Source organism: Cryptomeria japonica, chromosome 6, assembly GCF_030272615.1.
Source record: "Cryptomeria japonica chromosome 6, Sugi_1.0, whole genome shotgun sequence".
NCBI lineage: Eukaryota > Viridiplantae > Streptophyta > Pinopsida > Cupressales > Cupressaceae > Cryptomeria > Cryptomeria japonica.
Genome location: NC_081410.1, coordinates 483,220,024 through 483,246,681, shown reverse-complemented (window position 1 = coordinate 483,246,681; position 26,658 = coordinate 483,220,024). Strand labels below are relative to the sequence as shown.

At 36.5% G+C, this 26,658-nt stretch overlaps 1 long non-coding RNA gene across 2 annotated transcripts; it reads left to right on the top strand.

The window, feature by feature from the left end:
• The first annotated feature begins 4,895 nt into the window (after nucleotides 1-4,895).
• Nucleotides 4,896-18,339, top strand: LOC131876460 (uncharacterized). 2 transcript variants are annotated; one of them, XR_009372802.1, is made up of 3 exons: nucleotides 4,896-4,995; nucleotides 17,662-17,810; nucleotides 17,967-18,339. It is a non-coding gene; the product is annotated as an uncharacterized LOC131876460 (long non-coding RNA). The 2 variants fall into 2 exon arrangements; XR_009372803.1 differs by lacking the exon at nucleotides 4,896-4,995 and adding an exon at nucleotides 16,955-17,325.
• The last annotated feature ends 8,319 nt before the right edge of the window (nucleotides 18,340-26,658 follow it).

The following is a 26,658-nucleotide window of genomic DNA, read 5'->3' as shown; positions in this document are numbered from 1 at the left end:
TCCATAAATAAAATAGACCAACTGCCAAGTGCACTTGCAACTTCAAATTTGAATAGTGGTCATGGATGGGAAAGATATCACTTTGAAATTGATAACACCAAAAATAGACTATTCCAAGAACAATATGACATGCATTGGGAAGTTAGGTAGGGAATGCAAAGATTAGGAGAGATAACAAAGGCCAAGGGTTGACTATAATACAAGACTCAAACTATGGGATGAGGTGTTGGGGGCCAAGGAATGGGCATGAGGGGATGGAGAAGTCCAACAAATATAATGACAATGTAGGTGAAAAATGAAGGGAACGGTAAAATGGAGAAGTTTGAAACTTTGACACATGAAGAAGGGAAGATTGGAGTTGGATGAAAAGGCATAATCAATAAGGAAAAATATACACTAGACAAAAATATGGAAAATTCAAGTACAGATATAATATGTATAGACTTAGATTGATTAGAAATGGGACATGACAACGTATGTGATGGGAGTTTTATAAATCACAAACCTTTTTGATTTTTTGGACATGACTTTAATTGATTGTGATTCTATTAAACTATAGCCATATTATGCATTATTTTAAACTAGTTTCACCACCTCAAAATCGTACTTTATCACTTAAATTTTCAATTCTCCTATTGGGCATAGTTTCATCTTGTGTTTGCTATCTTTAGTGCACTTTTCAATTGGTAGCACCACTTAAAAGTAATTATTCAGAATGTATAATAACTAGTTGATGACTTTTATAACCTCTCTACCACTTTGGTATGGTGTTGCCACTGAAAAGATGTGACTTCCTTTGCTCTAACCTATCTTCCCATTGGTTTCACTTTTAGCCATGTCCTACCACTTAGATAGTGGGTTGTCATTAAAATCTCCAACAAATGTTAAGATTTTCTTTTTTAGCTTTCATGCTCTATTTGCAAATTTCCTACCACTCAAATCACTCTTTCACCCCAACAAGCCACTAATAGTAGGCAATTTTCATACTTAGAATTTGTCCTTGCTTTTGTTATGCTTTTCATCTCATTTGAACATGTATTTTGCAATTTTAATTAGAACAATCCATGAAAAAGAATGACTACCTTCTATTGGTTTATTATATTTGAGGTTGATGCAGTTTCCTCGAGATATTTCCACCTTGATCAAAATTTTAAATCAAGTTTGTATCTTCATTTCCTTGGCACATTTTACGTACGTATCTTATTGCCATTCTTCCTTCAAGTCTAAACCCTCAAATTTTTATCCTTTTTTCTACTTGTGTTGGAACTCCTAAATCATTGGAAACTCAATCTCTTTCATTTAACATTCCTTGTCCATGGGTGATCTACAAACATTGCTAGTTAACATTAATAAACAACAACTTGATAATTCTATAATTTAACAAAGGAGACAACTTAGTTGACCTTGATAATATGATATAGATGACACACTTACTGACAATAATTTTGATTGTAATCAATGTTTTGTATGAGTACTAATTTTGGAACTAACACTCGTTTTTATAGCCATTTATAAACTCTCAAGCATCTTTTCTAGTTTAGCCCATATACTAAATATGTGTTAAATTAAATTCATGATTTATTCAAGCTCTTTTGTCTTGAGCTCTTTTTCTTAGCACATGATTCATCAAAATGATTAGCTAAATTCACCTAAATTTGCAATGCTTTTAGAATAGAAATTCTATTTAGTATTTGGAGTGATAGAAACTCAACTTTATTTTTACGAGTTGTAATGGATTCTCATTTTTCATTATATTATAAAATCATGATGTGCTACTAATGTGCTACTATATATTTAGGTGCAAGCTAAGAAAATTATTGTGAAAAGTATTCACATATACTCCTTTGAACATTGGTTTAATGCTCCTTGTATTGTTACTTGTGTGCCACCTTCCTCCTTCAACATGGGTCCCTCCTCTCCACTAGGGCACATATGTGGCTATAGTTGTAGTGATATATTCAAATATCTCTCATAGCTCTCATGACCCACATGACTTTCCTTAGTATAGAAGGACATGATTGGTCCAAGGGACATTTGATAAGGGATGTTTCTTAATGGCTTAACATTGTCAATTCTTAGGTTTGAATCTTACCATTCCTTCTACTACAAATTATCCTAAAAAGAGAATAAAATAGAAATTAAAGAATCAACATAAGATGGGAGCTAATTGTCATTAAGACCTCTTAGATGGTTGGTAGGCTCTTCCTAATAGAAACCCACTTCATTTAAAAATTAATATAAATAAACAAGTTCATATTTAAGTTTAGTCTTGGTTACATACATTTATTTTTTATTTATTTTTAAGATTTGAACTTGGCACCATCTAGATAGCTACAACATTAGACTTTTTTTTTCATTGAAAAGATGCATATATTAATTTAAAAAATAATATACAAAACATAATAATAGCCTGGTCTTTCCAAGCCAAAAAGCCTGAAAGAGTCAACACAGGCTTAAAATTAAGAAATATAATAGGCTGAAAATTAAGAACTATAATAGTACCAAGACAACTGAAAGCTATAGTTTTGAGCATAAACAAGACACAAGATCAGAAAATATTTATTTTCTCCAAGAGTACAAAGCACATGATCTTCTATATGTAATTTTGTTTAACTTCTTAAGTAGGGGCCCATTGAGATCTATAGCTAGAATTGCCAATTGGGACTATATGTTGGATAATTGAATTTGGAGCTCTGAAGTGATACTGTATTTTTTTTTCAATATTTTAGCAAATATTGTCTACTACAAAATAATATCAGAAAGTAACCCATGAATAATCACTTCCATTGGAAGAAAAGTGTTAGAAAAGACCGCTTTACATTGGATCCTCCAAATAAATAAAAAGATGCATTAGCGAAAAGATTCTGAGATTATAACTTGTGAGCAATGCAATCCTAGAAGAGTTGATTTCCACTTTAATTTTGTATTAAATAAGGTTGGAATACGAGTTATGATTGCTTGCCAAATTTGTTGAATATGCTTGCAAGTGCAAGAGGCATGTTTTACACTCTGGTTTGTGATAGAAAGGGCATTTAGTGGAATGGTTGGGAAGAAAAGTGAGACGTTCTCCCACAACAATTTTATAATGAATCACCTTCCATGTTAGTAATTGAGATTTAGCCTCAGCTTTCGATTTTGATACCTTAGAGCTCAACTTGAACTATTTGATTCATGCCAATTCAAGCTCCATTTTAAGTTTAGCTTTGGTTGGATTTGAATAACAGGGAGGATTTTGAGGTAAATTGTTTTGAGGGGGAAGTTGTTAATATTATATCTTGAACACCACCTCCAATCTTCAAATAAGTTGCAAGAAATGGGACTATACAACTTTAGTTACAGCTCTAGAGGAGCAAAATCTCGTATCTTGTGAATGTCATTGATAAGAGTTTTGGACAATTTAAAGTAATTCTTAAGTTGCTAGTCAGTTTTCCAAGTTAAGGATATGAAGTCCCATAAATACCTGAATTCCATAATGCCTTTTTTGAATAGAAGTTTGCAATGCACATGAGGATAAGTGGTAAGAGGTTGCTCTTGAGAATTTATCAATCTATACCACCAAATAGACGAAGCTGAAAAACTCATGCCATGACTAAGATCTTGCCCTTTCCATTCAAGAAGGGAAGACACTTGTTGCCAAGCTTTCCATATGCTTAAGAATTGACTAGATGCTTGAGGTTTGAAGTGTTTAGCCATAAGGATTTTATCTTTCCATCCAACCTCTTTCCAAGCATTATTGGCTTTGGATGTAATAATTTTTCTGATAAGAGATTTCCAAGGAGCCCCATGGAGAGATTTGGCAATGAGGCAAGATGAGGGGATTAATCACTCCTAATCCTCCTTTGCTCTTTGGTTGAATGCAACATAACCATGAAGCAATTGATTACCCTTTTTTATTCTTCCATTTCCCCCATAGGAACCCTCTAATTAATTGTGTTAGTTGATTATAACAGTTTCTGCAACGAGCATGATGATATATAAACATGACTTGCAATGAGAACTTTGTTAGCAATTTAGATACATTCAGCCATAGGAAGAAACCTATTAGACAAGAATTAAAGCTTATTTTTTAGTTTGTTAATGATCCACTTCCACATATCATTTCAAAAGGAATTCCCAAGTATCTTGAAATTACACCACATGTGATTGTTGAATTTCCATTGCGAAGGAACCCAAAAAGGTGGCTTATCAGTTGAAGTCATCCAAAATTCAGTTTTATTATATGAGAGAGTTTAGAACTAGAAGTGGAGCAATAAAAGTCCAAGACATAAGGATGTTATTGAGTTCTTGAGAATTTTGAATGAATAATAAGCTATCATCAACCACATGACCAAACTCTCCACATTTTTATAAGGCAGGGGTCCCGTGGAGGGGCTTAAGCTTCTATTTTTAAGGAAGAGGAGGTCTTATGAAGATTTTTTTTTTATTGCTATGGGATTATTTGGAATCTTTTCTTAAAAAATAGAAGCTCCTGCTTTTTAGGCTTTTATATTTGAGCTAGTGAAAATGGGGTGAGACCATTAGCTTAGGCATGTTATTTGCCACTTGTCAAATATGTAATTTTAGATTTTCATTAAAAAATAATTTTAAAGAAAAAATAAAAAATTTTACTTGTTTTTTTAAATAGGTGCACATATTCATGAGACCACTAGCTTGCTTAAATTTGGAAGCTTAAACTTTTAAGTTAAAATGCACTACAAAATTCATGAGTTCACCAGCTTAAAATTTCTCCTAAAATATCTCTACATACTCCCACTATTTTTTTTTGAAGCCCCTCCATGGGACCCAGCCTAAATCATTCGAAGCAACTTAAATTTTTAAAAATCAATTTGGGAAAAGCGCGAAGCCGTTAAGCTAAGCTACGGCCATCGGATTGAACGTGACATTCAACATCTCTTCTTAAAACTGTGAAGTCCCAGGAAGGAAAGGACATACAGAAGGACATGCATTTGTACAGTATGTGAAGTTTACGGTTTCGAGCTCGCGACCTTGTGTTGTGTATGTTTGAATTTAGGATTGGAATTGGCGGCTTTTGAGATTGAGTGTTAAGAAAGTCTATATATTAAGTGGATTTTATAGTGTTCTTTAGGGTTTGAAAGCTATGGATTTTCTTAGGGGAAAACAGTAGCCCAGACACTGTTCAATGGCATTTTAATTTATTAATTTTAAAGTAAATTGTAACGAAAATATACCTTCAAGCTTAAAATACTTTTTCGCTGGCGAAATTTATATCACTCACCCCACCTTTTTAAAACCTGGGCAAAAGTCCCCGAGCCATTGGCTTACAGTTACAAGGGAAAACACCTTCTACTTAAGGGGTTTTTGCTCTATCGCACCTAGCCTTGACTTGGTGTTGCCATTTTATCATGGTCATTTTAACATGGAGAGCATGCCTTGCAGGGCTTCAACCAGTCATCATCATGACATTTGCTGTAACTTACCGCCAGACCATGGCTCATTGTTCCCAAATTTGATTCTTATTCTTATTTTTAGGTGGGTTGTTCAATTGATTGAAATTGATTGTCTGGGAAAGTTCGAAATACCACTTTCGTGAAACAAATTTATGCATTCAACTCTTATAGACCAATTATGAGAAACGCACTCTGTCGGTAACATCAGGGGATCATTTAGGTGAAATTCGCTATATAGGAAATTTCAGAATAACGCGTAACTTTCTCTGCTTATTACTACCTCACGTGCCACTACATTTTCGTAGAGGAAAGAGTTCAATTATGTAAAACTTGCCACTTAAGACGCTTATGAAAAGCACTTCATTGCTTGTGATCTAAGTTAAAGCATTGTATTTTTAACATGAATGGATTGAAAATAAGATATCAGTTATACTTATTTTATAATGTGAAATATGATCCTCAGTAATCCTTATCGTCAATGATTTTTGTATGAATGTTGATTTTCTAGAATTCGACTTAAATGGTTGTATTTTTTTTTTTTTTAAGAAACTTCTTTGACCCAGGTCATCAATAAATGGATGACGATGCACTTTGAGAGTGATAACAATATTAGGCAAAGCAGCACTGTTGAGCTCGGAATTCCGTTTGGCTAATAAGTCATCCAAGGGCTTTTTATTTCACCAAAACTTGCATTAGTAGTTGAAACTTCGAGCTTACCTTTCTATCGGCAGATGCATACATGATGATAACTGCATACATGACTGCGTATTACTAACAACGTTTGAACCTGAGCTATCACTACAACAATTGCTCCATCTTACCGCTAGACTAAGACGACTTATAAGAATAACCTAAACATTATTGGCAAATAAGATACCAGCCTTTTGTTTTGGGAAACATGTAGTTTTCTTTAAATTTTTTTGTGAAAACTTGAAGTTTCACCAAATCATCGTGATTGTGTCACAAGTTAGAATTTTTCTTCAGGCATTGATAATTGTCCTTCCTGGTGCTTAAGATCTTCTTGCTCTTGTTACTTGCCAACATAATCCTAGGAGATTTTCAGTTGGGTTGGGATATGGAGGTATACCTATGAAAGTTTTAAGTCTGATTGCCAAGATTGATTCTCAGTGCACTCCAATTTCAGGCTTTCGCTTGAGAACATAATAATATGGTACGAGAGCTTTTGTGGTCCAGCCACAAAATGAGTTGGAGTAACTCTAATGCGATGATCTTTTCATAACTAAGGTCAAATTTAGGTCAAAATCAGTCAAATTCACAAGTTACTGAAAACTCGCAAATAACTATTAGTTGTTGAAGAACATGGGAAAAAAATTCAGAAATTTAAAATCAACAAAGCGGACTTCTCTATTTTCCTATTTATTATTTCTACTCTGTTCTTCATCATTCTCCCAAGTTCGACTCTTTAGTCATGTCATGACTTTGAATTGACATGCTTCTGCAAAAAATTGTGTAAGCTATGTTTTAATCTGTGTTTCAAATCACATCCAGTGATTCATCATCAGGATGAAGAGGAATTTAAAAATAAATCACACAGTTTTTTCCAGAAGCATTTCAATTCATTAACAATGGACTGCAGAAACTAAATGTATTTTATGTCAAGACATTGCTAAGAGTGGTGTCACTGGTCATGAGAGTCCACAAACCCAAATTTGACTCTTTAGTCATGCCAGGACAATGCTAAGAGTTGTGTCACCAATCATGAGATTACACAAAAATGATGGGTTTCCCTGTATTCTGACCTTAACCAACCAAGAAAAATAATTTCACGTTGCCTAAAAAACATCATGCCCCAAGACTGACAACCTTTTCTAAGCTATAGTGATGATTCCTGTGTTTGTTTGTTTGTTTGTTTATCCTTCCTTTGGTACAGTTATAAGGAACTTCATTCAGGGTAGGCAGTTTTCCAACATGTTTCAAATGCTGAATTTTTGTTTTTGTACTCGTGCTTTGGAGAAAGGTTAAGTATTTTTTTTCATAACGAAGTTTAATATTCCAATATAGGATCTTCATACAGAAGCCTTTGATCTCTTGGTGCCTACCAAGATATCTTCCAATTGAAATTGATGTTTTGCTGCCACATCTGCCAAAGCCACCAATTGTAAAGCTGCATTATTATTCATCCCGCCTATCTTCTTGCTTCCAAAATCTCCCTTTTTTCTGTATGCCTACAAGTAGAGGTTTTCATTGCCTTCTTGCTCAGAGCTAGATCCTTCAAGGACCTCCTAGTAGTTCTTTACTTTATCAGTTTATCTGACTCAAACTCCATAGTGATGGGATTTTGGGAAGCACTTACCCTCTTATTTCCCTTCCTAGGATCATAAGCTTTTTGACATGCTACAAGTTCATTTAAGAGCTTTTCTAGATCTCCTTTAAAATTATATTCACCCATGAAACCTTCATTCCTTTCCATATCAGTGTTTTGAAACTGATTTTCCTAATTATTATTGTGCCTTCTTGAGTGTCAACCACTAGTTCCACTCCCTTTTCCCCTTTAGTTCCTAGGCTTTTGTTCCTGATAGTATTATTTTTTAGGTTTAGTAAAACCCTCTATATATTGATGTGCTTCTCTTGATATTTTTTGGCTGTAGTTGGCGTAAAATAACTATTGTTATGTCTGATAATATTTTTTTGCTCAATGTTATGTTTGATAATGTTGGTTATCTGCCAATGTATTAATTATTTGTCACTCTCGGGTAGTTATGTGTTGGTTGGTTGATAGTTGTGTTCCTCTTGGCAATCGTCGGGTCCTTTAAATATAGTGTACCGCCAAGGGAGGTAGTATGGTATAGTCAGACCAATTGTAATCCTTGTCTGACCATCTCTAGTCTTTCTCTTTGTAATAAATTCATGTGCGAATAAAGATATATTTTACTGTTGTGTGTGCTATGCATTGTCATTTGTATTATTATTTCCTGTATTTAATTTATCGGATATAGCAGTAAACATTTTGGCATCCATGCCGATTCAGACTTGGAGATTTGAGAGTACCCAAGAGTGGCGATAGGTATGGTGGAGTAATGGGCCGATTGTTTGAACAACAAGTACTAGTAATGGAAAGTGACAACGAAGAAGAAACATCGAAAGATCAGTTGACGCAAGACTTGGTAAACCTGTGGGAAGTTTCAATCGACCAGTACGTACACAAGGAAGTTTGGGAGAGAGCAGTCCCTAAGAGCACGGTATGTGACGAACTCTCAGTAAACCACACCGTCTTCAATCTTCTCGGGAGAATTCCAAGGTTGTTGGCTTGAAACTTGATTGAATTGCAAGACCAGCGGGAGGAAAGGAACCAAGAGCAGTGTGTCGGGAGCAAATACTGCAACAATACGAAGAAAGGATCCGTAGGGAGGAGGAAGAGCAGGATATTGGCAAACGTCATGCCCCGAGAAATTAATGCCCATACAACGAAATAAGGACCGACGTACTAGAGATACTTGAGAGGAGGGGGAGGGATTAGTAAGGAGATCTCTTCGCCTAAGAGAGTAAAGTGAGAGGAGACACGGGGAATCGTCAAAGGTTTAGAGAGTCTCGCGAGAAGTAGCAGTTAGAGTGTTAGCCAAAGCCGTAGTCAAGAGACAAAAAGACCATGTACGTGGAGTGAGTTGGAAGAGGTTGTTAGAAACTTGCTACTCTCGAACGACTAAGTGAGCCAAGATCTTGTCGACCAGGCAAGTAACCAAACTGTACACTCTGCTTCAAGCGAAGACTCCGAATCTACAGACAATGCCAACAACCCATCCGTACAGTCGATACTTGTCAAAGGGGAAGAAAGGAACCTTCAAACCGAAGTTGCTAAACTTTTTGAAACAAACATGCATCGTATCAAGAACCTATCCCTCACAAAGGAACCGAGAATAGGGGGGCTTGAGCCAAAGACTCCGCGGAGGAGAATGTATAGAAACAAATGAGGTGACCAAGGTGTAGAAGATGTAGAAGGTGGATGTGTAGAGAGTTCGCACATGACCGAGAGTGCAAGAGAGGCATAGGAATGCAGATGAGAGCGAGATGGTCTAATCTAGTCGAATACACACGGTACCTTTCGAGTGAAAACAATGATGAACACCCAAGAGAAGCAAAAACTCCCTAAATTCATAGGGGACGGATCAGAAGATCCTGTACGCCATTGTAAGACTTGCATAACAATCTGAGAGCTGAATGGTCAGGATAACCATGATTATTGGTTGAAGGCATTTCCTACCATGCTACGGGGAATTGCCATCGACTGGTATATAGACCTTGCAAATCAACACAAGGTGTCATGGAACGAACTGAAGAAGGCATTTCAGGAAGAGTTTAAATTGCTAAGAGACGACATTGAAATTGTTGCAGGAATTTACAACACTAGGCAAGGGAAAAACAAGAATGTACGAGCATATAATCGTATGCTCAAGGAATTGCTGAACAAGATGGAGAACCAGCTAGTCGGCGGGTTGAAGAAGAGGTGGTTCATCGAGGGATTGTGATAGTTCTGATACTTAATGTTAAGTACAGATGCCAAGCTGATAAGATGAGAGGGGGGGGGGGTGAATCATACAAACTTAATCTTCCATAAAAACATCAGATTCAACCTCGGTAACATATACTTCAATGATATAACCAAAACTGTTAAACATGCAAACTCAAAAGCATATAAACATCATAAACCTCATAACACCAGATTTAACGTGGAAACCCAAATAGGGAAAAACCACTGTGGGATTTCGGACCCACTAAGAAATATACTCTTCTAGAGTATGCTCAGTTAAAAGCAAATCCTGTTAAAGATTACAAACACATTGCTAGATGTGACCCGGTTAAGGGATTTCCCTCATATCTGTTAGGATCTTCACCTTGTTAGAAGTGACCTTGTTAAAGGATTTCAAACACTCAATCAGAATGTCACCTTGCTAGAGGGTTTTACAAATAAGACTGTTAAGTCCACTCGGTTAAGAGATTTTCTGTCACTTCACAAAATAACAGTAATAAAAATCTATCTGCAACTTCACATCTAAAATGCTAAAGCAGATTCTTATTTTCTCAATACAATCTAGACATAGAACTAATCTTGTCCATCTGTTGGGCTCTATACTCTATTATATAAACAATTCTTCAAGCTTCTGTCCTCGGTAATTACTATGTAGCATCCCTGTGCATACACTTGCCTGCATACATTGTTTATCAACAGTTCCCAATTTATAAACAATTGCCAACCGCATAATCTCCTTGATCACATTTCCCATGATCAATCATAGCCATCAGATCTTCAAACTTTGACCAGGTTCAATGTATTCTTCGATCTGAAAAACGTTTTAGCCCGCCTTGGAACTTGCATACATTTCTCGGAACTTGTGCTAGGGTATGCGGTTCAATCTGCACTGTAGATCTTCATGCCGATTTTCCTTTGCCATAGATTCTTTAACAAACTTTATGCACGGCATACCAATCATTTAATCAGTTCCAGCTCATCAGCTCCCTTCATTAAATAACGCATGTAACCATTTGATGCTTTCTGTTACAGCTCGGTTACAACTCGGTAAATACTAAACTTTACTCGGTAGACACTCTGTCTTCATTAACCGATAGCGATAACCTTAGGGTTTACCAACTAGGTTTAGGGTTTACCGACTAGGTTCTTTGCTCAGTAACATAGTATAGTATTAACCTTACAATAAATAATATATGTATGATATCAAAACAATCTAAACATCATGATCTCATCATTGTCTAACTCGATAATAGTTGCCCATTGAATAACTTATTCATCCCCTTATTCATCATATTCTTTCTGTGTCTTTTACCGATACCTTTATACTCATCAAATCATACTTCTCAAGATATGGCAACATCATACTGATTTAGAAAATCAATTTCTTGACATCAATGACAAAATAATAATATTAAGACAGTAAATCATCCTTAATCAGTTATATCCATAATCATCAACAACCTTCTCAATATCCTTATTGAAATGCCAACAATCTCCCATTGTCTATTATAATGCCAACAGATTGATCCTCTTGCCATGCAAGAAGATGAAAGTAGTGCCTCTGTCCTCGTACACTGATGCTTACAATTGGGCCATGGACATCGAGAGTGAAAACAAAACATCCTCTTGAGGGAAGAGGAAGATTGACAATGACGAGAGCATCGATGGCAATAGTGACCAAGAATCCAAAACTATTCGGCTCTTCAACGGGATATGTTGAGAATGATGAAAGAATTGAAGTCCGAGAAAGGAACCAATAAAGAAAGTAATGAATTATGGTGTACTGAGTGCAAAATTGAGGGGCACACGAAAGGTAATTGTCCTAAAAAGATGTTTTGTGAGATTAGTCAAGTGATGGGTCATTCAATCAAGGAATGCCCATACAATATGAAGACTAGAAGTACACAAGTACTCTTCACACAGGGAAAGTCTAGCCCATCAAAACAACAAAAAGTATTGCCAGGCAGTTATGGAAATCAACGAGGGTGAAATCAAATATAGTACGATTCTAGAGGACATTGAAAGATGCCAACTAAGAATCTGATCCAGTTTGAAGTTTTTTTGTTTGCTTTCAAATCTTTGACTAGCGAATTGTTTTATTGGTTTGAGGTGAATTTTGATGTTTTTTTTAGTTTTTGGGGTTTTGCTTGCTTATGCCAATGAAAATTTGCCAAAAGAATGCAATACATAAAAGAAACAATTGACTGAAATAAAATTTCAGAACTCAGATTTTATTGCAGCAAATTATAAATTCAAGACAATGATTATTTAAGACAACTAGAGCCAAAATTGGCCTACCAGGTGTCCAACGCCCTGCTTGGATGAGCTTATTTTGATGTTGGAGGTGGTGCACAAAGCAATATAGGAACCTTCAGGTGCTGCAAATTTTTCCAATGTGTTTTATTCTCCTTATATATAATTATCAAAACAATTTAAGGAAGAAATAGTAGATCAGGTGCTTATTCCAAATTCTTGCTAGGAGAAACCTCCAGAATTGACCCTTTTTCCCCACTAAAATGCTGATGTATCCCAAATGTGTTAAAATTTCCCTCAAAGAATCACTGATCTGTCTTTATTTGCTGCCAACAATGAATTTACACAAATTTCTGAATCAAAACCCTCTAATTTATTTTATTGGCTTCACAGGAGAAGCAAAGAGGGTACTACAACCAGCCTGGGAATGGTATGGCCAGCATTAAAAACACAATAACTGTTGGAAAATGTTTCCCAATCTGTTCCAATCTGCTCAAATGTGTTGTAGATGATTTATTCTTGCTGAAAGTATGAATTTTCCTCCAGATATTGGGGCCGATTCCTTCAATGCAAAGGTGAATGGGTTTTCGTCCACACACTGAATAAGGGTGAGAGTTTTCATTCTCAACCTAAAACTCCAATCAAGCTTTCTCCTGCAAAGCTCTCCAGGGAAGAAATTGTCAAATATCCAATGAATAATGAATAAAATGCTACCTCCAATGTCTTTTAAACATTCCTCAAACCCTAATTCGAATTTGGGGTTAGGGTTGTACTTTTGGCATCAAAAAACATGTTAAAATGTTTCTTTTTATTAAAAAATAACTTCCCCTAAGTGGTTTGACCCATTGAGGGTCTAATTTCTCATCAAAAGTGGCCATATTATTAAGTTATAACTTCTAGAGAAATGTGCCAAGGGGCCATTTTAAAATTCATCATTAACTTTTATTAATATCCTTTTTAATAAAGTATCTTTATAATTTTTCTAATTATAGAAAAAAGTAACTTTATAATGAATTATTTTAAAGTCTATGTAACTTAAGCTCACCAAGGCCAAAAAGTGACTTAGACTCCTCTTGGTGATGCCAATCATCTCCTAGCCTCTATAATTGCTTGCGGAGATGGCTAACAGGCAAAACTATGCAACTAAGTGATCACAGGAAAAATGGGGACATTACAGACATTTATCATACAATGTCGACAATGTGGTGAATGGGGACACTTTGCGAGAGGCTGCCAGAATAAGAAAGACAACATACAATTATTGTACAAATTGTGTGGATTGGGGAATCATGAAGACACTGACTACCCAAAGCAAAGGGTATCAATATGATAGATGTGGCAGAACAAGATGAGGCAGTTCTAGCAATCACAAGAGCACAAACGAAGAAGGCAGTGTATTTGGACTCTTGTACAAAGAAGGAACAACTCCGAGAAGATAGAGCAAAAGTAGAACAATTGTTGGCAAAGGAATGAATAAATTCCAATAGAAGTGCAAGTACGTCATTGCGGGAGTCAGAGAAGAACATAGTTTAGCAAATGCTATAGACAACCATGCCCATCAAGGTGACAAACCTTCTTCAAAATATGCCACAACTAAGAGTGGCAATTACCAACACAATCAATGATGACACAGCTAGCCAAAGACCATGTAAACCACAAGAGGAACTAACAGGGAGACCACCATGTGAAGGGAATGAGGCTAGTGATCCAATGTTGCTGACGGTGAGCATCGAGAGGAAGCCGACAGTTGTCGAAATGGAAATAATGGGGAAGAAGTTGACAAACACCATCGTCGACGGAGGCTCGAGAGTAAATGTACCACTAGAAGATACTTGGAAATGCCTTGGAAGACCAACGCTCTGGTTGCCAACCTTCCACTTGTTAGGTGTCGACCAGCACGTCATTGAGCCATTGGGAACATTGATGGTACAAAAAGTAATGATTGGGACACATCAATTTCTCTTGGACTTTGTAGTCATCCCATTGCAGAAGAAGGCATATGACACACTCCTCGGAAGGGGATGGTTGATTACGGCCAAGGCGAATCATAATTGGAAGTGGAACACACTCTCGATCAAGAGTTTTGGGAGGAAGTACGTCATCAACTTGAGGAACCAGGCGGTGAATAAAGAATTGGCATCCTCCAACTCAGAGTCCAAGGTTGGAGAGTTAGGTATGGACGAAGGGAGGAAAGGCAAGCCAACAATGAAGGGGGTCGAGTTGGAAGACTGCTTTAAAGATGAGACGCGTTCCCTGAATGGACTATTCCATTGACAAATGGAGGACTATGAGGTATTTTCGGTAACATGTAATTTTCTTAAAGCAACAACTCTTGGTGAAGGGCAATCGATGCAAGCATGTAATGCTATGGACGATACATCTGACAGTATGGAGATAGAAAATGAAAGGAAAAAAAAAATTCAGCTTGCAAAAAACCAAAGACCATTTAAAGCATTTTGTACCAGGTCAGGTGGTAGGTAGGAGAAACCGTACGAGGTCAAGCCATACACAGTAGTGGAAGGAAGTAAACCTAACACAATCAAAGGGCAACCAAACAAGCTGTACGTGGAGTCATCTCACATGTCGTACGAACATGAAAGACTGTACGCAAATATTTGAATCATACCTCACACTGTGCCAAGTAGAGAAAGGGTCGTACAACAAGAAGCCTTACGAGGTTGGGAAGTCATGTAAGAATCCGTACATTGACAAGAAGTCGTGTAGGGATACACTGCAGCCATACAAGATTATTGGAAGGAAGCTATATGAGGGGATACCATCACTATATAGAAAAACAAAATAGCCATACGAGGTGGGGGCATCGTACGAGATACCAAATAGGTCGTACAAAGGACAGATAAGGAGCATACTGTATAAACAAAATCAGTACACCATATGAAGTAGGCTGGAAATAAGAGGCCTTACGAGAATATTAAACCGTACAAGGAGCGAATTGAAAGACCACATGACATGCAAAGAAGGAAATCATACAAGCCGTACAGACATGAGAAGATCAAACCATATGACTTGAAGCCGTATGGAAAGACATTGCAAATTGAATTGGACAGGCTGTACAATGAGAAAAAGGTGTCATACGAGGATAAGCATAGATCGTACACGAAAGTAAGCACTACATATGAATAGAGTAAGCCATATGAGGTCGTACAACAAAATTGAGGGCTATAAGACCGTACGTGGAGTACTGCAACAACCGTATGTGAACACCATCAACCCGTATGTGTGGTTTTAGACCGTACATAATTTGCATTATACAGTATGTGTTGCTTATTAGGTTGTACAGGAGGTGAGGGGAGCCATACATGGTCGGAAGCAGGTGGTAGCAACGAAATCTCTATTTTTTTGGCTTCATCAACATTGTTTTTGGCATCTTAAAAAATAAAAAAATTCATGTGTGCCCTAGGCACTCCCAGGACCTCGCAAGGGGCGTTGCTCCTTGACCCCACTAGGGGCATTGCCCCTTGACCTCGTTGGGGGCGTTGCCCCTAGACCCCCATTTGATTTGGCATACACTAAAAGTTGGGGTTGTCCAGCACACGACGTTGTCTACACTCTTGTTATTAGTCTTCTCAAATATTACTTGAGTTTACTTGTCATCTAGAAGATGACTTTTTCTTTTGGGGGGGATGATGTAGTTGGCATAAAAGGACTATTGTTATGTTTGATAATATATCTGCCAATGTATTAATTATTTGTATTAAGTGGGTTGTCACTCTCAGGTAGTTATGTGTCGGTTGGTTGATGGTTGTGTTACTCTTGGCAATTGTCAGGTCCTTTAAATATGTTGTGTACTGCCAAGGAAGGTAGTATGGTATAGTCGGATCAATCATTATCCTTGGCCGACCATCTCTGGTCTTCCTCTCTGTAATAATTTCATGTGCGAATAAAGATATATTTTACTGTTGTGTTTGGTATGCAAAGTCATTTGTATTATTATTTCATGTATTCAATTTATCAAATATAGCTATAAACATTGGCCAAACCATTTTCTAAAGAATTTGTCATTTAGATGACCATACTTATGGCACCCCTTACACTTGAAGGGAAAACTTCCAATAATCCAGAGCTTGAATCCATTCCACTTCATTTGCTCTCAAGGTTATGCTTTTTTCAAGGGTAGCCTTGAGATCAAGCTCCACACATATCCTCGCATAAATTGAGAGGACCTTGTCATGGTATGGCTTACAGATATCAATCACCAAACCTAGAGATTTGTCAATCATCTCAAATACAAAAGGAGATAAAATTCCTCCTAAAGAGCATATTGGTGGAGAAGTCAAGATCTGAAAGCAACATCAAGATATGCTTCGAGTGTGGAAAATGAGCAAAATAGCATGTCTACCATATAATATGAGTGTCTAGATATACAATGTGTGCCTTGCTTATATAGGCAAGGTAGAGGAGGTAGGAAGGTAAGAGTGAATGACTGACTACTCCTCTAAATGTGCAACACATATAAGCTCATATGGCAAGTGTTTGAGCATGTGTCAAATGTGCATGAACTAGGTGTCTCAAGAGGTGAGTACATGTGTCTCAACCATATGAAGTGAGACAAAAAGCTAAAAGTTTCTAAGTGGAGACTTAACTAGAGTGAATAGGTCAACTTAGAAAGGGTGATTAGCTAACTAGATATGAAATGACCTTATTTACACTAACACACACATGCGAATCCAAACTGGTGCCATAGTGGGTTTCTCTCTTGAGGGCTTAAAATCCACATACCAATTTTTCATAGAAAGGTCAGTATTCTGGAAGAAGTAAGACCCTCCACCAAAGGCATCGTCTCTATCTGATTCGTTATTGAAAATGACAATGAAATATCCCAGTGCAGGAATGCAGTTCATATTTCTTTTTTGTTTTCCAGTGTTTTCTAGCCAAGAAGTACAAATCTGCCAGGGATAGTTCGACACCAAGGAATCTATAGATCAAATTCCTACCATCCAAAGTAGAAACATTGCTTATCACCTCCCACCATAACTGCATCAATTTCTTTCTCCAATGTGAAATAACCAGACCTCTCACCATATTTCTGAATGAGTGAGGGGGAATTTTCCCCTAACCTGGCATCATAGGGAAAATCCAGAGAAACAAAGAATCGAGGAAACCAAAAGCTCAAAGCAAACTCACCAGAATTAGCAAAATCTGGAAACCCTAGCAAAGGTCATTTTTCCTTCTACTCTCCTTGGAACAAATTTATAAATGCAAGTTTTCTCCATTGTAGGTAAAATTATAATTAATTCTTTGTATTTCTACTTTGGTTTTTAGACATGTCAAGTGTTTATTCATTTCATATTCGCCTCTTCTAGTCAGGTCTTTCATTATTCCATTGATATAGTATCAGGTACTTTTTTCAGGTTTTTATGTTCCTCTTACACTGGTATTATAACTTGACATTGATTTGTCTTGGTCATTTTTAGACATTAGTGAAATTTTAGTGAAATTGAACTTGAATAGTGCCTCTAAATGTGTGTTCCTCGCACTTTTGTTAACTTTTAGGGCACGGGGATAGTTATATTCCTGGCATGGAGACTGTAATTGCTACAACTAGTGGCTACAATGGAAGGGAAAAAACCGAGCTCATTGAACTAATTATTGAAACTGGTGCAACATATACTGGTAGCCTCACAAAGAGTAACACACATGTGGTATGGTTTTGATTTTTGAAACTGAACATATATCTATGGATTATATTTATTTTGTGAGAAATCATTGGATTTAATTCAAGTTGTAAGACATTTATGGAGATATTTGAATTTGATGCATATGCTACACTTTTCCATGTAAACAATGTTGTTTTGCAGGTTTGATGGGAGTTTCAAGGATATAGATTTGCGCTGGCAAAAAATCTCAGGCTAACCATAGTTAACCACAAGTGGTTTGAAGAATGCTTGCAGGCAGGAAAGCACGTTACTGAGAGTCCTTACATTACGTGCTGGTAAAACTGAGTCTTAAATGGCAGTTTGAAATGCATTTTATCTCAGAGTGAAGGCCTCCTCAGTCCACATTCTATAAACAAATCAAATTCTGGATATGTCCTGTTTTCACATCAATTGATCCATTGTTGGGAGAAAGTGCATCAATTGATGCAATCCAAAATGTTAGCTTATCTGATTTGTAATACTAAGATCATATCCAGAATTGAATTTGTACTTTTCTCATTTGTGTGCTATGAAATCTCTGAATCTGGTCTTTGAATCATAGTTGAAAAACTCTTACTTGACAATAACTCCTTTGGCCCAAAAATTTTAAAAACTCGAGAATCGGCAAAATCTTGAAAAAAACTTGGCAATTTTTTTGAACATTTTTTATACATAAATGTTTAAAAATATTCTTCAAAAACACACATATTATTAAATTTGTTAAGCATGTTACTATTTTCCATCATATATAAATCAGAATTAGAATTTAATACATAATATAGACCAAAAAACAAGTTCAACTTTAAATGAGTTATAATCTCACTTCCACTAACCATGTCATATGTAGAAGTTGCTTCATCTAAAGAGATTAAAGAGATTTTTGGCAAGTTGTGCAATAATAATGTCTAAGTAGGCACACTTAAGAGTTATATCCCAATTCCCTGTCACCCCCTCATTGTAATCAAGTTTTTTATTTGACAGATCCCCAATGAGGAGGCCTAGTGCCCCTCATGAGGGTCTTGGGACAACACCCCAGCAAGGTTAAGGGGCAGTGGCCCATGTGGGGGTTTGGGGGCAATGCCCCAATGGGGTCGAGGGGTAGCCAAGCCCAAATTAAGGCCTTTGAAACTTTCAGCACCAATGATAATTGCGTTTTCTAAATTGCAAGCAAGAAAAAATAAATTATATGAATTTGGAGGAGTTTTTAATACAAAACTCGTGATTTTTAGCATTTACTTAGGAGTTTAGTTGAAAAAAATTGCCAAGAGTTTTTCAAAAACTTGTTGGAGAGTTTTTGGGCTAGTAACTTGACTGGCATTTTGACTTGGGAGTACTCGCAAGTCAAAAGAGTTTTTGGAGAGTTTTTCAATAGAGCTTTGACTATCCTTTCAAAGGATATGTTTACAATTTGATGAAACACTAGCCTTTTCTCTTATACCTTTCAATCTACTATGCATCACCTTTTGTGGATGTCATTATCAACCTTTGTATTTTCAAACATGGAGAAGTCTATGTGTAGTTTCTATTGCCTTCTGACATTTTATAACCTTAATGAATTAGTGAAGCTTGTTTTAGCTAGAGAATCTAATAACCACAAGGCAAGAGGGAATCTTGTAAATAATTGTTGATTTTCCCAGGTTTTATTGGATGTATTTTAAAGTATATATCTGATTCAATCTGATACTTGCATTCTTGGAATTCTATGTGTTCTCAAATTGAATAACATTATACTATTTTAAAGTATATATCTGATTCAATCTGATACTTGCATTCTTGGAATTCTATGTGTTCTCAAATTGAATAACATTATACTATATATATTCCTTTGGAGAGGCATGTCCTTGAATGGACATGTCTCTCCTTTAACTATAATAATTTAATCAATATTATAGTGTTTCATCAATCAATTATTAATTTAGAATAATATAATAGATTAATATTGAATATTAAATTTTATATGATTAATAATAATATAATAATATATTATTATTAATCAACATATATTATATGTATTCTAAATGATCATTCGACTGAAGCTACAAACATTAACAATAATTTTTTAAATCTATGAAAAATAACCATTTGGAAAATTAAAGGAAGAATCTGAAGAGGGGAGAAAATAGATTGAAGCAAAACAACATTAGAAATACAAAGAAATTAAAGGTATACCTTAACTACCTCCATTCTCCTTGATTGTGCTTGAAATAGAATGCACCCAAGTTCTATTTGATTTGCTCTTGATATGTGGATTGCTCAATAAACCAGCATAACCTCGTTAAGATAACAATAATATGATCAAAATATTAGCATAAGTGTTCAATTCATGAGATGGATTGATTGAAGACCTCAAGATATAAAAATCTTAAGACACAAACTCAAGGGCTAAGATTAAGAGGTTAAATGGATGGCTTAGATTGAAAGAGGATTAGGGTTAGGCTAGAAAGATGTAGTCATGTGGCAGGTGTCACATGATAGGCAAGACATAGGGCTTGGGATAAGGTTAGGGCAACATATTTATAGCAATGACTAAGATTAAGAGGTTTAAGTTGTGATGGATGGATAGGATATAAAGCTGACTTTTAGTTAGGTGTCTAGGTTCAATGAATGGGGATAAGGCTTAAGTTAGACATGTGAAGGGGATAACATGGGGTATTTGTCAAATGACAACAAATATAGATTATGATCCATGTGAATAAGATTGAAGGCTAGGATCATAAGGACAAGGATAAAGATAAAAGGTAAATTGTGAAATTAATTAAATAAAATATTTTATTTAATTAATGGGTTATGATGATATACAATTAGGTGTGGCTAGGTAAGGGACAATTTTAGGTGTCTGCAAAGTCTTCCCATAGTATGAAACAATTTAATCTACAGGAGCCAAGTTTAACAATTAAAGCCTAAAATATGGTTAAATTAGATAAACACTCTTTGAAATATTGAGAAGTGATGCTCTTTGAGTTGTTGTCATTCTTTTTTGTTTATCTTTAGCAAGTAGTTGGCTTCGTGTGTTCCTTTGGAATAAATATTCAGAGAGGGAATGGTGCATGCTTACATTTTTTAATAGAAACATTGATGCCCTCTAATTTATACTAGCTAACTCACATTTCTGAAAGGAAACCAAGTGTGGAATAAACACTTCTAAATGCTAAATCTAACAAGAGAGATGATGCAAAAAAAATTCTTACAAAGCCTTGGCCACTACAGAATAGATAAACATATGCAAAATCAGATTTAAACAAATAAACTCACAACACTAAATATACATGGGAAAAACCTTTTTGAGGAAAATCCCACACTCCAAAAGCCAAAGTCAATTGTATTATCAGCAATAACCAATAGTTACAACACGATTCCTAGAGCCAATTTGCTCTTCAAGAGTAAATGCAACAACAAAGAATTCTAGAGAGTATTCGGCTCATAAAAGCTACTTAGAAGATATCCAACCTATCATACAAAATACACTAAGAAGCCACACATTTATAGAGCTCAACACAAGCAAAAAGCACCCATGGTCTCCAAAGCCAACTCCAACACCAAAGAGGTATGTTGTGTCATAAACAACTTGCTAAACCCATGACACATTGCATATAGCAAAACAACATTGCATAACTCATCCATAATGGTCACCTTGCCATACGCAACACGTACCTTTCACCACTTGTCAAAAGTGAACTCAAAACATAAATACCAATTTCCAAACAATAACTCTCCATGACTCTTCCACCAAACTAGTAATCGTCATAGTTTCAATATAGCAACCTATGACACTAGTCCCCTAATTTTGGGTGCAATAAAATAAACGTGTTTGGACTCTAAGGTTGAGACACCTGAATCCCAACATTTTCTGACTTGTCAAAGACCAGTCAAGAGTCAAATCTCCGTCATCTACTCAAGGCCCCAAGGCCCATAGAACTAGTACACCATTTAAACTTCTCAGTGCTCAGTGGCTTCGTTAGTGCATCTATGACATTCACCAAAGTATCAACTTTCTCCATCTTCCACCATATCACAAACAAAATGAAATTGTACATCATTATGCTTTGTTCTGGCATGAAAAGTAGGATTCTTCACTAAACAAATAGCACTCTAGCTCTCACAACCTATAGTAATCTGACTTGCATCAAAGTCAATACATAACACTATCTCTCAAGACAAATGGCTTCCTTACAAGCATGAGTAGCTACCTTGTACTTTGCTTATGTAGTGGACAAAGCGACTACAACCTACCGCTTACTTGTCCAACTGTTAGCACCACCAAACATTGTGAAAATATATCCACTAGTGGATCTTTTGCCGTCTATATCACCTACCCAATCCTAATCCACATATCCATGAATGCAAATTGAATTCCAAGGTCCAAATGGATAACCATGAAAACACAAGGAATACTTAGAAGTACCCCTCAAATACCCGAACACTCTCTTAATCGCATCGTAATGCACCATACTAGGATTAGCCATATACTAATTAAGGATTCCCACTGCTTGGGCAATGTCTGGTCTCGTACAAACCATTGCATACATCAAGTTGCCAACAACACTCGCATGAGGTACTCTAGACATGTCCTCCATCTCACCAGGAGGTTTTGGACAATCCTCTACAAAAAGCTTCATCCCCCGTAACATTAGAACAACTAACTGCTTGCAAGTTGTCATGGTGAATCTATACACAGAGTTAACATACTCTGGCTCATCCAAAGCTTTCTACTAACTCTATCTCTAATGATCTCAATCCCAAGAATATATCTTGCTGCACTTAGATCTTTCATCTCAAACTGTGCTGCTAACTGGGACTTCAAATCTGAAATCATTCTTTTACCATTCCCAATAAACAACATATCATCCACATATAGAGCTTGTTGTGATGTTTTCACACATCGCCCCATCGCAAATGGGGACCCCCTACCCTTTAGGCCCTCTTAGTCTTTTGGTTTTGGTTTTTGGGTCTTTTCGCAGCCATTTCGTCAGTCCTTTGATTTTGCGAGTGTTTGGGGGTCAGTTTGATCAAGTTTGTAGCTCGTTTGAGCAAATTTGGCTAAGTTTGGAGCCTATTTTGTTTGTTTTAGGGTTTTGCCCTTTAGGCGTAGATTTTAGGGTTTTCAAAAAACTAAATGTTGCATTGGAATCAAGACCCTTTAAGGAGCCTACCTATGAAATTTGAGACAATTATGTTAGAAAGTTCCTATTTTTTAGGGATTTCACTACCTCCCAGATTGGTCTAATATCATCGAAAAACAAACTTACTATTTTTTATTAATTTCTATTTTTAGTAAGTGCCTCTATGTCGTATTTTGCCCTAACTTTGACATCTTGAAACACTTTCTATTTTTGGAAAGTCTATTTATAGTAGGTTCTCCGTAGGCAAACACTGAGACCGAGCATTCCTGAACAATCCTAAATCCGAAAAAGTCAAAGAGCAGGCTAAATGGATCTAAAAATGGCTAGTATGGGCATCCATCCTAGAAGTGGAAAGTAGTGTGAAAATCTTCTAAGTTTGGCACATGGGAAATCACTCTAATTCCCCATAATGGCATCTTGATTATGAAAAGTTGAAATTAGTCAAGTCTGGAGAATGGCAAGTCAAATTCCTTGACAATGTGGAAAAAGCACCCAAGGAGAAGTTCAAAATTGTCAAAATCCACCACCAAAGTGATTTGGCGCCCATGTCCTAGATAGGGTGCCAAATCCAAGTCCTTATGGAAAACCCAAAAACTGGAAATTCCTTGGCAACATGAAAATAGCGTCCAAGTGGAGGAGTCTGGCGCCAAATTAAGGTCTCCATGGAAATTTTAAAAATGTGCAAATTCCTTGACAAGGGGGAATTGGTTCCCAGGTCTTGAACAGGGCGCCAAAATGATCAAGGCATGAAAAGATTGAAAAATGTCAAATTCATTGACTGTAGTGGAATGGCGCCCAGGAATGGAGAAAAGCGCTAAAATGAGTTAGCCAAGGAAAAGTGAAAAGGTTGAAAATTCCACCTCAATAGTGTTTTAGCACCCAGGTGGAAGAATGGGCATTGGAATAAGGTAGCCATGGAAAATGTGAGAAGGATAAAACTCCTTCCTCAGTGCAAAATGGCGCCCCAGTTAGGTGGAGGGCGCTAGACTAGGGTTGTCATGGAAAATCTAAAGCATGGAAAATTTCTTCATGAGGTGGAAAGAGTGCCCAAGTTTGGACAAGGGCGATAAAATGAGGTGGAAAGAGTGCCCAAGTTTGGACAAGGGCGATAAAACAAGGTGCCCATGGAAAATCCAAAAACGTAAAATTCCATTATGAAGTGAAAATAGTGCCCAAGGAAGGTGATAGGTGCCAAATTGAAGTCATCAAGGAAATCTTGGAGAAGTTAGAAATTCCTCCATCAAAGTGAATTTTCCACGCCCAAGTCAAAAATGGAAAAATTTTCCAAGGCAAAGAAAACTGGGGAGCAAGGAAGAAATTGAGAGAAGGAAAATCCCCTCAGGGAAGAATTCAAAATTCCCCTCCCAAGCATGGAAATTCATCAAAGAATAAAGAAATTTCAAGACGAGAAGAAAAATTGGCCAAGTGAGAGAAGTTTTCTCTAACTTGAATCCTGGAGCTAAAAATGGAGAAATTCCTAAAAAATAGGAAAGGTGAAAATTTGGCAAGTGTTGGAAATTCCTTCCTTCACAACAGAATTCCAAGAAAGGTGAAGATTTGGCTAAGTGATAGAAATTCCTTCCTTCACGACATAATTCTTGGAAAAGGTGAAAATTTGGCTAAGTGTTGGAAATTCCTTCCTTCAAGATAGAATTCTAAGCAAGGAAGAAATCACACCTAATGATGAATTGAAGATAAACTTTCCAAGGCAAGGAAGGAATCAAGGATGAACTGAACAAGAAATTTCCCCTTGGGAAAAAGCTTTGAAAAATCCATTTTCAGGCATAAAAAATAATCCGAATTTCAAAATGACGATAGATTTGAATTCGTGAGAGAATTTTCTCTCCTAGACCTTGGAACCCTAATTTGAAAATTTTCCCAATAATAGGAAATGTGCAAGATTGATGAAAAATCTTCTCGAAGGCAAGGAAAATTCAAAATCTCTGAAAAATTCTAGCCAGATAAAGTTTTCTCTCTCCAAGGATTTTCTCTCTCTAAGGTTTTCTCACCAAGTGGCAGCAGGGTCAATGCATGAAGAATTAATGGAGCATCATTCACATGCAGACGTCACATTTAAGGCATTATGGCATATTCCTTTTGCATGTAGCCATCACATGTGGAGATGATGGTGCATTTATGGCATGATGGGGTGATTTGTGCATGGAGGAATATTCAGTGCATGTTGAGCGAATTTAGTAAAGAATGGTGCACTTAACGCATAGATGGATGCCATTTTGGGCATATTTGAATTAATTGTCTATGGGCTTAATGGGTATTAATTGTTGATTCCTACCTTGTTGCATCATGAGTGGAGAATCTTTTGAGGAAAACCCTAATGAGGGTTTTGCATGTAGCCAAGGCTTGAAGCCTATATAAAGGGATGTCCCCCCTCATTTGTAAAGGGAGGGAGATTATTATGAAATTTTTGTGATAATTTTTTGAGATAATAACAGTGAAACATTGTTCTTTGATGGTGTCCACTTAAGTTATTTTTTCAAGACTTGTATTTTCACCTTCCTCACTTAGAGTAGAATTTTATTTTCTCGATTGTTAGATAAAGTGCTTTGATTTCAATGGAGAATGTAATGATGTTTGATGAATTTCCATGGTTCATACTTTTTGCATCTTGCTGATTGTAAGTTGCAGTGTAAAGTTAGCCTGAACCCCCAAATTTATGCTAGGTTTGATTGTGAATAGTCGTTTGGATTGCATCGTGTTGGGTATTCAAATGCACTTTCTCAATGTGAAAATCCTTCAACATCCTCAAAAGATTGCATCGGTTCTTGCAGAGTTGTACTTAAACTTGGCAAAGCAGAGCTTGGTTTATTTGGAGTGCGTCCACTAGAGCACCATCTATTGATATCACTGCCCTTAGGAGTAGATTTAGATCCTCTAACCCTTTCCCCTTTATATTCAATTCATTTCAATTTAAGCAAAAACATCACATAATTGCTATATCTGATGATGGAGTTCCAGCCACAACAAAGAGGTGAAAGAATGATCCAAATGTAAGGCCCCTTGGATTACCAGTACATCACATCGACCAATTGAGTCACGCCAGTCGCATGAAGGAACATTGGAGTTAGTTGTTTGATCTTATCGCAATCTTAACATATGGTTTAACTTTGATCAAGAGAGAGTGAAGTGACTATTGGGAACTTTATTCTGTGTTCTACGTCCTCATAAAAAACACGTCAACAGAACTATGATGAGAATGTGACCATTTTCAGATTTATAATACATACAATGGTCCAATTTAGATCTCAGAAGACAACACATAGGTGTCAAACTTTTGATACCACATGATTCTAGTTCACACTATTTCAGACCATGCACAGATTTCTTCAACTTACAAACAATGTTCTCTTTATCTTTCTCAGCGAGATTCTCTGTCTATGACATGTAAATTACCTCCTCCTAATCACTGTGAAGGAATGTTGTCTTCGCATCCATCTGCTTGACTTCCAAATCATGGTGCAGGAACACCTGGGGTCCCTATGTTGCCTCAATGAAGGCTTTGGTTTGGTTTCCTTGTTTCAATGTGGAGTCAAGTTTTAATAAGGCTCATTTTCCATTTTGAGTTATTTTAAAGCATTTGTAATAAGTTTGTATTACTTTGTAAGGCCTTTGGAGCCATAGGAGTCATATTGGTCTTAGAGGTCCTAGGTGGGTCAAAGTTGGTTAGCGCCCTCCCAATGTGTGGTAAGGGAGTAGAAATGATCTATGTGATGATT